An 11,370-nucleotide genomic window follows, 5' to 3' on the forward strand; every position below is an offset into this window, starting at 1 on the left:
TTTTGACTTGTCTTGGTTTGTTTGAGCCCAACTCTACTTCGTGACAGCATCTCACAATATCGCTTTTAAATCATTATTTATTTACTTATTCATTTTGCTTTTGTCAAACTTACGAACTGGCCAATCTGTTTCTCATTTTCTGAACTCAGCATAACAATCTGATTAACCTGGTTTAACTTTTTTGAGCTATAAATGGGTCACCTTGGATCATGAGGCCCTGGGATTTAACCATCTATTTGGATACTGGGGATGTTTATGAGTTCCAAGATTAGGTGGGTTTGGCAGGCAATGATGGGTTATTTCTCAGATCATCAACCAGTATCCATGCCCAGTGTACTGATTCAAAGAGCAGCTGATAAAGATAGGAGCATTAATAAAATAGGAAATTTCAAAAACAAAGATGGTTTCTGTTAGAAAAAAATGTGTATGTGTATGCATAGAAACATTCTAGAAGAATATATACCCAAAATGTTAGCAGCAGTTATCCTTGGCTGGTGGTGGAAAAAGGGGAGACTCATTACTTCTCTATTATTATTTATATTTTCTATTGTTTCTCTTGAGAGTAAATAATTGTTTTGTAACAAAAATAAAAGTGATTTTTAAGGACATAAAAAATATTACAGGGCTTCCCTGGTGGCGCAGTGGTTAAGAATTGCCTGCCAATGCAGGGGACACAGGTTCGATCCCTGGTCAGGGAAGATCCCACATGCTGCGGAGCAACTAAGCCCACACGCCACAACTACTGAGCCCGTGTGCCACAACTACTGAAGCCTGTGCACCTGGAGCCTGTGCTCCACAGCAAGAGAAGCCACCGCAATGAGAAGCCCACGCTCCACAACAAAGAGTAGCCCCCGCTTGGCGCAACTAGAGAAAGCCCGCGCACAGCAACGAAGACCCAACACAGCCAAAAATAAATAAATAAATAAATAAAATTTATTTTTAAAAAAATTACACAAAACCTACCACATTTCTCTTTATAGGTAATTCCCAAAATACTTTTGGGATGAGTTTTTTCTTTACTACATGCACTGGGTTTCTAGTAAGTTGCCAGCAGGTGATGAATGTATCACATCAAAGAAGATTGAAAGGCTTACGTTTTTCCATAAGGTAGTGCCTCCAAAACACATTTCTTGCAAAAAAACTTTCATACATTGCTTGATTTTGCATGTAAAACTGTGTCCTTAATAATTAAAATTAAAATACATGCATAACTCTTACATACACAACATAAGATATAACACTGATATTATAAAGCTCTGTATTTTCAAAAAACGTACATAATAATAGTGCAAATGTCTATTTTCATATTTCTAATAATTCGCATATTTCTAATATGCAATGTCAAATTATCTTCATTATTTTAAAATATGGATATTATATCGATACAGTCTTGAGGAGCTCAGTTTAGCAATAAATATTTTAAATTACCACTAAAACGTCCCCCAGTGAGTAAATGAGTAAACTGACCTGCCCTACCAAGTTTGGTAAGTAGAGTTAAAATACTGTGATGTTAGCAAGTCCAACCGGGACCTATGTAATCAGGAAAATCTTTTGTAATAATTATAGCCTTTAAACTTTTCTAGGTTTCCCTACAATTCCCTAGAATTGTATGTATCTATACACAGCAATAATAATATGTAAGTAGATTAAAATTTGCCTTAAAGTATTCATATACTTCCCTCTTAAAACATTGGATTTCTTAATATTTGGTATTTCTTTGGAGGAGGAGAAATAAAATCAAATGACTGTTGAAATAGTATGCTTTCCCACTCATATGGGAAGACTTTGAGTCCTTTCAGAGTCACTTTTGTATTGTCTGGTGTTTGGTTGGTGAGGCTCGCTACTATTCTTAATGCTATATTCACTTTCCCAATGGAAGATAAAGATAGAGGGTAAGGAAAGAGAAAATTGTGAATATCAGTGTTCTGTGCAGCTGCAATGCTCAGAAACCCTCCTTTGAGACCCTTGCCTCCAAACCCTAAATTGAAAAACCGAAACAACACATCCTATGTTATTAGTGGTAAGATCAATCAAAATTTGTAAAATTTCTGCCTATATTTAGGAGCAAAATACTCACTTAAAAAGAAAAGACAGTGCAAGGCAAGACAACAATGTTTCATACGTGTTTTTAAGATCCAGGGATGAGGTAGGAAATAATTTGCAGCTGATGAAAAATTTACGGTAAATGGTAACATCAAAGATTGCTTTTTTTCAAGTTTTAAATTGTGACTTCAACAACAACAAATGAGAGACAGCTGCTGCTGTACACTCATCTCCTCCTAGACCCTGGAGTATGTTGAGGACAAAACCTCCGTAATCACCCAGGAGGTAAGACTATCTAAAGGGATGGTGGGCAGGAGACCAGAAATGGCAATGGAGAAGTGCATGGTGACTGGGAATTAGCGTCCTTTTCCTCATCTTGGTGTCAAGCAATAGTCTGCAACTTTCATTTAACTCATTGGTCCTCACAGAAGCATCAGCTGAACCACATTTGTTGCTATTTCCAAGATAAAATTTAACTGTATATGTCAGGTAATATATTTAACTTTTCTTGTGAAAAAAGGGGAGGAAAAATATCTATGACGAAAGGAACTGGGACTTCCCTGGTGGTCCAGTAGGTAAGACTCCGCACTCCCAATGCAGGGGACCCGGGTTCGATCCATGGTCAGGGAACTAGATCCTGCAAACAAGCCGAAATTAAGAAGTCCGCATGCCACAACAAAGACCCGGCGCAGCCAAAATAAATAAATAAATATGTATTTTTTTAAAGTGTTTAAAAAAAAAGAACTATGTGAACAACAACAACAAAAACACGAGACAAGTATACGTTCTTTCTAATTTTCCAATGTTTTCTTCCCACTTACAACATTTCATTTGTGGAAACTCGAAATTAATCACAATAAGCAAACATTTCAGTAAACATTTCAGTGTCAGTACATTCTACAAGAAAAAACTTGTGAAAAGCATTTAGGATCAAAAGTTCAATATCTGTGAAGACATTATGGAAGCTAAAATTATTTTTAAGTTGTGAGGTGCTAGGAGTAATAGTACAACCCCATTGGCAAAATATATTTGTCTCCTAATATTACCTAAATAATGATGAACTTTATGTATCATAGAAGGAAGTTACTTAACAAAATAAAAACACAGTATAATTTGCATATGAGAGATCTACTTCTTGTCTCCTCTTGCCTTTCCAGTCTCTTGTTGGCTTAAGTTTTGTTTTTTTTAAATACATTTATTTATTTTATTTATTTATCTTTGGCTGCGTTGGATCTTTGTTGCTGCGCGTGGGCTTTCTCTAGTTGTGGCGAGCAGGAGCTACTCTTTGTTGCGGTGCGCGGGTTTCTCATTGTGGTGGCTTCTCTTGTTGCAGAGCATGGACTCTAGGCACGCAGGCTTCAGTAGTTGTGGCACGTGGGCTCTCGAGCGCAGGCTCAGTAGTTGTGGTGCACGGGCTTAGTTGCTCCGCAGCATGTGGGATCTTCCCCGACCAGGGCTGGAACCTGTGTCCCCTGCATTGGCAGGCGATTCCTAACCACTGCGTCACCAGGGAAGCCCTGGCTTAAGTTTTTACCAGAATAATTTGGTAACATGAGGTATGGAGGGTGTGGTTTTGGAAAAGAATTTGATTCTGCATGTTAGATGTTTTAAACCAGCTTCTTAAAGTTCTATTTTTGAATGCCTAAGAGGTTTAAAGAATTTTAATGCACTTTTCCCTATGAAATTACTGTCACATTCACACTTACCATGTAATATCCAAAAGATAGATTACAAAATTAACAGTTCTAAAAAAAGCTAGGCAAATGTATTCCAAAGCAAAATACACAAAAGGAATAAGCAATGAGGATATAAATACTCAAGATAACAAAATACGCAGGAAATTGTTTTACAAACTAAAGAGTATCAGGGAGTCTCCAACATAAGTTGATTTTAGGGTCTTCCATGGATGGCTAAAGTAAACAAGAAAATATTCAGGGAAGTCTAACAATTGGAGGAAATGACTCATTGATAACATGATTGTTCCAGAGGAAAAACTTTGTACTGAATGGCAGAGAATTGTACAACTAATCAGTAGGGGCTGGGCTGGGCAGTTTACTAAAAAAGTGTTCAGATGAAGCACAGGGGAAGGCAATCCAGAGTCCCTTCCCTGAACTTTTTGCTCTCAGATTCCAGCTTTTAATTCCCTTGAGACAGAGGGAAGCTCAGATCCTAAGTAACTATATACTTCAAGACTTTGGCATTTATTATATTTTACATCTTGGAATTCAGTAAGCAACCCTTCTGTGGAAAGGTAAGTGAAAAAAAAAAGATAATTCCTATTTTATGAAGTTTTAAGTATATATACTACATGTGTATGCGTTTGTGTGTATAGGGTGTGAGAGAGTAAAGATAAACACTCAGGCCTGGTGAAACTTTGTTAGAGATAAGCCTATGTTCCCATACATTGGAAAGTGCTTATAAATATATCTGCATGACTTGTTCTAGAAATTTACCCTTTGTTTTCGTAGGATCTCAGCTACATGTAGCCCTCAATACCACGCTCAAAGCCCCCTAGTTTATATAGTTTAGTAAATTTGCACTGTAATTTAAGAAAAACTCAAGGAGTTTTAAATATTCTATCACAGATGTTAAGGATTCTTCCCCAAATCTTTAAGAAAATCATGGATATGCTTTGTTTTCATGAGAGTTGTTCAGCCTTTTCTAAGGAAAGTATAAACGACTTATATTAGTTAATGATTTTTTAAAATTTATTTGTTTTATTTATTTATTTATTTTTGGCTGCATTGGGTCTTTGTTGCTGCGCGCGGGCTTTCTCTAGTTGCGAGTGGGGGCTACTCTTCGGTTGCGGTGCACGCGTTTATTGTGGTGGCTTCTCTTTTTGCAGAGCACGGGCCCTAGGGCATGTGGGCTCAGCAGTTGTGGCACACGGGCTTAGTTGCTCCGCAGCATGTGGGATCTTCCCGGACGAGGGCTCGAGCTCATGTCCCCTGCGTTGGCAGGGAGGTTCTTAACCACTGTGCCACTGGGGAAGCCCTAGTTAATGATTTTTAAGGGAACACAAAAGTAAGATTGTGCAATATGGTGCTAGGAATCTCTTACACTAAATCAATTCAAATTTAGTTCTTGTGTGAGTAACCTACATTTTTGCCTATCTGTTAGCTACCTAATATCTTACGGTTGAGTCATTTTTACATACGCCTAAGAGATGACCTATAGGTGGCAAATGCTCCAAAACTCATTATAATCCAGTGAATTACAGTCAAAACCAATTTCAAGTTTCCAACAGCTGATTTCAAGCTATGAGGTATGACAGTGGCAGGCATGCAATGTTGATCCATGTGACAACAATTGGTGACCTCAATGCTAGTTTGCTATGACTGACTAAAGGATATGACTGAGTCTAGGAGGCTGTGAGAGCTGCCTGCTGACACTCTGCTATCGACCCTTATGCTAGAGGCCTTGGCTAATGTGTCATTAAAAATCATATTTCAAAGGAATATTTAATGACATGGTGAAATGCTCATATATGATGATTAAACAGCAGTTTACAAAACAGTATGCTTAGTAACATTTGTAGAAATAATATATACATAAACACACAGAGAAGATGGCAAGTTATACTCCAAAATGTTAATGGTCATAGAATTTGGTATGGGTTTTGTTTCATTCTTTATATTTTTTCACGTTTTCTCAAAGTTTCCACAACTTGTCTTCATAATGCATTACTTTTATAATAAGAAGTTAGTTAATAAATTTCATCTGAAAATATAAATATTTTGAATATTTGGAAAGAGTAAATTTTGGTGGAGAATTACCCATTTGCTATTAAAAACTTTGCCATTGGCACAGTAATCCAAAGGCAGATGAATGAAAGAAAATAGAGGACCCAATATAGCCTAGGGTATAAAAGAGCTTAATACATGATGTATTTGTCATCAGAGATTAGTGGGAAAAGGATATCTGTTCAGTAGTGATGTCAGGAAAATTGGCTATTTGGATATTAGAAAAAAAAAATTAGATATTTGGGTGGGGGGAAATCAATTTAGAGCTTCTCAAAATAACTTCCAGATTATTAAAGACTTAAATCTAAAAATTCAAATAGTAAAAAATATCAGGAGAAATATAAGTGAATATTGATCTGATCTTTGGTTTTAAAAGGATTTTCCAGGCATAAAAACAAAGATCCATAGATTTGACTACATTAAAAATTTTTTAATTTGTAAATAATAAACACCCTTCAATAAAAGGCAAACTAAGAAAATTATTCACAACAAAAGTGACAAAATGTTGCCATACTACTATATTGTTAATTGAATTAAACAAGATAAATAGTAAGAATCAAATATTGCTAGTTTGTGAGCTCCGTGAGGGCAGAGGCATAACTATTGTTTGTCATTTAAATTCATTAGCATAATACCCAGATATAAGGAATTAATATGTATTGAATGAATAGAGAAATGGTCGAACATGAAAAGGCAGCTAAAAAAAGGTGGAAAGGAAGAGGAGAAAAGGAAATACAAATGACAAATAGACAAGGAAAAAAAAACTCTCAAAAATAATAAAAATGCAATTAAAACTATAATGAGAAATTAGGAAATGTTTTTTGTTTGTGTGTATTTGATAATAGATGCAGTAATGAGGAAAGCAACATCATTCACAGTGAAGAGTGTTTCGAAGGGCAATTGGCAAAGTCATATGGTTGACCATGTAATTCTAGGAATCTAACCTAGAGAAATATAATAGACACTTGATACTTATGAAGGATATATCTTCCAGACTCTTGAACTCTCCAAATCTGTATTTTCAAAATGTGTTCCAAGGGGCCCGGGAATTCTGCAGGGATGTCCTAAGTCTGCCTCAAAGATGAGAAAGAAGGTCTCCCCAAATCTGTATGTGACTTTTATCTCATTTATATGTTAGACTTGATATTTACGAATATTTTCTTATGGATTCCACTGAAAACATCAAAATTTGAACACCACTATATTGTAGTATATGATTTCTTCAATAAAACGCAATGGAGTCTTACTTCTCAAAAAGTGTCTGGAGAAGTGGAGAACAATAGTCAAAATGTTACATTCCCAAACACTGGCCTCACAGTAATTCAAATTCCTGCTTCAGGAAACTTGTAAATCATTCTATAATTACCTTGCAAGTAGTCAAAAGCTCAGACATAAAATGTGAGAATACAGGGCCTGTTGCATAAGAAATAAAAGATTTGTGATCCATGATGTTCACCAGCGTTCTTTTTTTTTTTTTTTTTGTCTGCGTTGGGTCTTCTTTGCGGCATGCAGGATCTTTTGTTGTGGCATGCGAGCTCTCTAGTTGGTGCGGGTTTTCTCTCTCTAGTTGTGGCACACAGGCTCCAGAGCATGTGGGCTCTGTAGTTTGCAGCACTCGGACTCTCTAGTTGAGGCACAGGGGCTTAGTTGCCCCGCTGCATGTGGGATCTTAGTTCCCCAATCAGGGATGGGAGCTGCGTCCCCTGCATTGGAAGGCGGATTCTTTATCACTGGACCACCAGGGAAGTCCCTCACCAGTGTTCTTTAATACATCAGTCTGTCCTAACAGGAACCAACTTCCACTTAGGTGTTCCGACAGAAGAGATTTTATTGAACTGACTATTTACATAAATTTGGGGTTAGGTTTAGGGTTGGGTGAAGGGAAACAATTCAATGTGAAGGTATCCAGCCTCTTGCAACAGTAAGAAGCTGTTACCACTGCTAGGACTGAAGGGATAAGGGGAGGAGATCAAATTAGCAAAGCGGTAGGGGCTGCCTTACAGGAGCCTTAGAGGACCAAAGCAGCAAAAGAGGTGGGAAGAAATACCCCAGCCTTTTCCCATTTTCCACTCTCCAACCTGCTTTTGGTATCACCCACTGGTCAATCCTAACGGGAAGCCAGCCAGCAAGAGAACCCAGAGAAAATAGTCTATGAAAGTTCTGCCTTCTGAGGCACAGAGTCCGGCAGAGAAGGAAGGAAAATGGATCTGGCAGACAGCAAGTAGAAAATAACCAGCATACTTACAATAGTGAAATACTGGGAACCCAGATGTCCAATAAAAGAGGAATGCATAACTAAACGAAGGTATTAACCATTCTTCAATTAAGTAAATAATGGTAGTCAAAAGATCGTTATAAAAAAATAGCAATAAAAGAATCATTTTGTTAGGAAAAAAAAAAAAGATCATGATGTGTTCAGGGAGCACACAGAGACAGGGGAAGGGAATTTGGGGAAGATTTTCTCAAACTGACAACTAAGGGCCTTGTTGCTGCCCAAGCAAAGTTTCTTGTATTTTTACTTATTACAAAAACAATACATATTCACTATTGGAAACACATACATACAACAAAAAACCCCAAATATCTACAATCTCACCCCCACCCCAAGACCACTATCAACATCTTAGGGTGTTTATATCTTTCCAGTTCTTCTTCTATGCATAGATACACATGATTATGTTGTATTTGGGATAACAGATATTCTTTGGTAAATTGTATTTTTCCACTTAACAAATCATGAATACTATCTCATGCAATAAATATCATTCTGAAAATTTTTTAAACATTTAAAACTTTAAAAAACTTGTTTCACACATGGTTGTAGCTAATTTCTATCCTCAGACATTTAGTTGCTTTATCCTTTTGGCTATTACCAAATCCACTGTGATGAACTTTCTTGCAGTCAACACTGCACACATTACTGACCTCAGGCCAATTTCAGGCCACAACCAGTTTTTCTACAGCCCTCAAGCTAACAGCTTTCACATTTTTTCAGGGTTAAAGAAAAAAAGCACACACACAAAGAAGAAAAGCAAGAAAGACACATGTGGCCTGCAAAGCCTGAAGTATTTACTATCTGGACTTTTATAGAAAATATTTGTCAATCCCTGCATTATGAATTCCCAGAAATGTAATTTTTGAGTCAAAGGGTGTGAGCATTTTTGAGGCTTTTACTGCATTCTGCCAAATTGCCCTCCAGAAACATTGAAGCAATTTATGCCCTTCTCAGCAGGGAGCTTGCTCACCTACCACACATCCTGCCTCAAGGGTCGATGGTCCAAATCACTAGCTCTATTCTTTTATTCTCAGTCAACTTGAAGGTGCATTATCATTTTACATTTTCACTTCCCTTAAAAATATGTTTGGCCATTTGCATTCTACTCTCATGATTTAACTAATTTACATTTTTGCCCATTTTTAAAAACAAGATATTTATATTTTCTTTGTAAGACCTTTTTATTAAAGGAGGATGTTACTCTCTTTCATATATATTGCACATTTTTGGATAATTTTTACTTGTCTTTTAATTTTACTCTATGGGCCTTTTTGATGAAAGAAGTTAAAAATTCTATAGTCAAATCTGTCACTTTTCCTTTGTAATTTTGTCCTTTGTTCCATGCTTACTTTGAGATGAAAAGCAATTCACTTATATTTTCTCCTTGCACTTTGAAGACTTTTAAAACATTTTACAATTTAAATCCTGCTCAAATATAGTGTCTGAGAAAACACTAAATTTTTTACCTGTATGAACAGGTAAAATAATGTGAGTCCTGGAGTCATATAGCTGGGTTCAAATTTGGCCTCACCATATGCTACATATTTGAGTAAATTACTTAACCTCTCTAAGTCACAGTTTTATTCTTTATTGAGATAACAGTAATCCTACCACAGGGTTGATATAAGAATGAACAGCTATAGAACACAAAAAGCACTTAGCCTCGTGCCATTAGCTATTATCACAGCAGCATGAGAATACTCCAGGCAAAAGAAATAACCTGTATAAAGGCACAAAGGAATGAAACCAGTTTGTGCATTTAGGAAACTAGATGTGGTGTGGTAAAATGGCATGTCAAGTGTGAGGGGGCAGGATTGACAGATGGGAGGGGGAGAGAGGCCTTGAAAGCCATGCCCAGGAGCTTGCTCTTGATAGGACCTGGGAGCCAGTGAAAGCTTTTAAGCAAGCAACCTATTGAGAGGTGTGATGTAGGATCATCTCCGTGGCAGCTAAGTGGAAAGTGGACTAGATTTAGGTCGTAGAGGCATATTGCTGTGTCACAAAAACAGCAGTCTCCTGTGCCACCCCCCCTCCCCCAATTCCTGCTCCCTAGGGGCAAATTCTTTGCATTCTAACTCTTCTGGTATCTGCTATCTCTTTACTTCCAAATATCAAACTGTTTCTTTTTGTTTGTTTGTTTTGTTTTGATTTGATTTATTTTTTTAACTTTTTAATTTTATATTGGAGTATAGTTGATTATGTTCAAACTATTTCTTGATCTTTCCATCACAGATAGAAATGAGACTAGATACAATTATTAGACTGATTAATAAACAATAATACAGGGGATGGACCTAAAAAATGAATCTGAGAGAGAAGACAGAATGGATCAGCTGGACTTGCTAGTGAGTGAAAGCCCGATAATGGGGTGGGGGGGGGGATGTGAAGGAGGAGTTGTCTCAGTCAGAGACCATAAGAAGCAGGCTGGGAGCAGAAAGATGAGTTCCGCCCGGGAGATGCAAAGTTTTAAGCACCATTTCCTGGACTACGACAAGCGGAGTATTACCCCCAGGCCCCCGTCCTGGTGGTTCCCCACAGCTCTGACGACCAAGACTTGACAACTCAGGAGGTTTGGGGAAATGTAGATAAGAAAACCTGCTAGCTAGAACTTTAAAACAGAGCTTCCTGATTTCATGCCATGGAATGGGTTACAGGTATGTACACAGTGGTCTCCTCTGCCCTCCAGGGTGGAAGGGCCCAGTCCCTCCTGCGTGAGCAGCCTCCTCTGTTTGCCCCACTTGGGGTCCTGCAGACAAGATTATTTCCTAGGTATGCCATGAAGTTAAAGGATGTGTGAAGGGCTCTAGAAGGCCCCGTGTGCTCACAAACAACATCCAGCCTGCTGGGCCACCGGCCAGACCCCCTTCTGTTCAACACTCTGTTGCCCTTTAAAAATGTCTACCCTTCCCCCCATCATCACCCATTCCTATCACGACCCACCATTCAAAGCCATCTTTAAGGTATACTGAATCCCACAGTTTAGAGTGTTGAAGAGAGAAGAGTTCCCTACCCACGGTGTGCTTCCGGTCAAGGTGGCCCTAGGCCCACAACCTTGTTAAGTCAAGCGCCCAGGAGACACTGCTAGGGTTTGCAGCACAACCAGCACGCTTGACATTTCTATTAGAACAACGGGACCCGATTGCCACCGGCAGGAAGTCCATCTTCACAGCTGCCAACCCGTGTATCAAAACCATAATCCTCAAAAAAGAGTACGGAAGAATGGAGGAGGAAGATATCAAAAGCGAATTTGGCGGCGGCCTGCAAGAAGAAAACAAAAACAGTGGATGAGGTGACCCTGGAACCTTTTGC

The 11,370-nt window shown here is 38.1% G+C and overlaps 1 protein-coding gene across 1 annotated transcript in view; it reads left to right on the top strand.

Moving 5' to 3' along the window:
- Nucleotides 1–4,119: 4,119 nt before the first annotated feature.
- Nucleotides 4,120–11,370, top strand: part of INPP1 (inositol polyphosphate-1-phosphatase) — a 26,887-nt gene continuing 19,636 nt past the window's right edge. Inside the window, exon 1 of the mRNA XM_028163810.2 lies at nucleotides 4,120–4,294. The gene's annotated coding sequence lies outside the window, so the exon portion shown is untranslated. The remainder of the gene's footprint in view (nucleotides 4,295–11,370) is intronic.

Source organism: Balaenoptera acutorostrata, chromosome 8, assembly GCF_949987535.1.
Source record: "Balaenoptera acutorostrata chromosome 8, mBalAcu1.1, whole genome shotgun sequence".
NCBI classification, from domain to species: Eukaryota; Metazoa; Chordata; class Mammalia; order Artiodactyla; family Balaenopteridae; genus Balaenoptera; species Balaenoptera acutorostrata.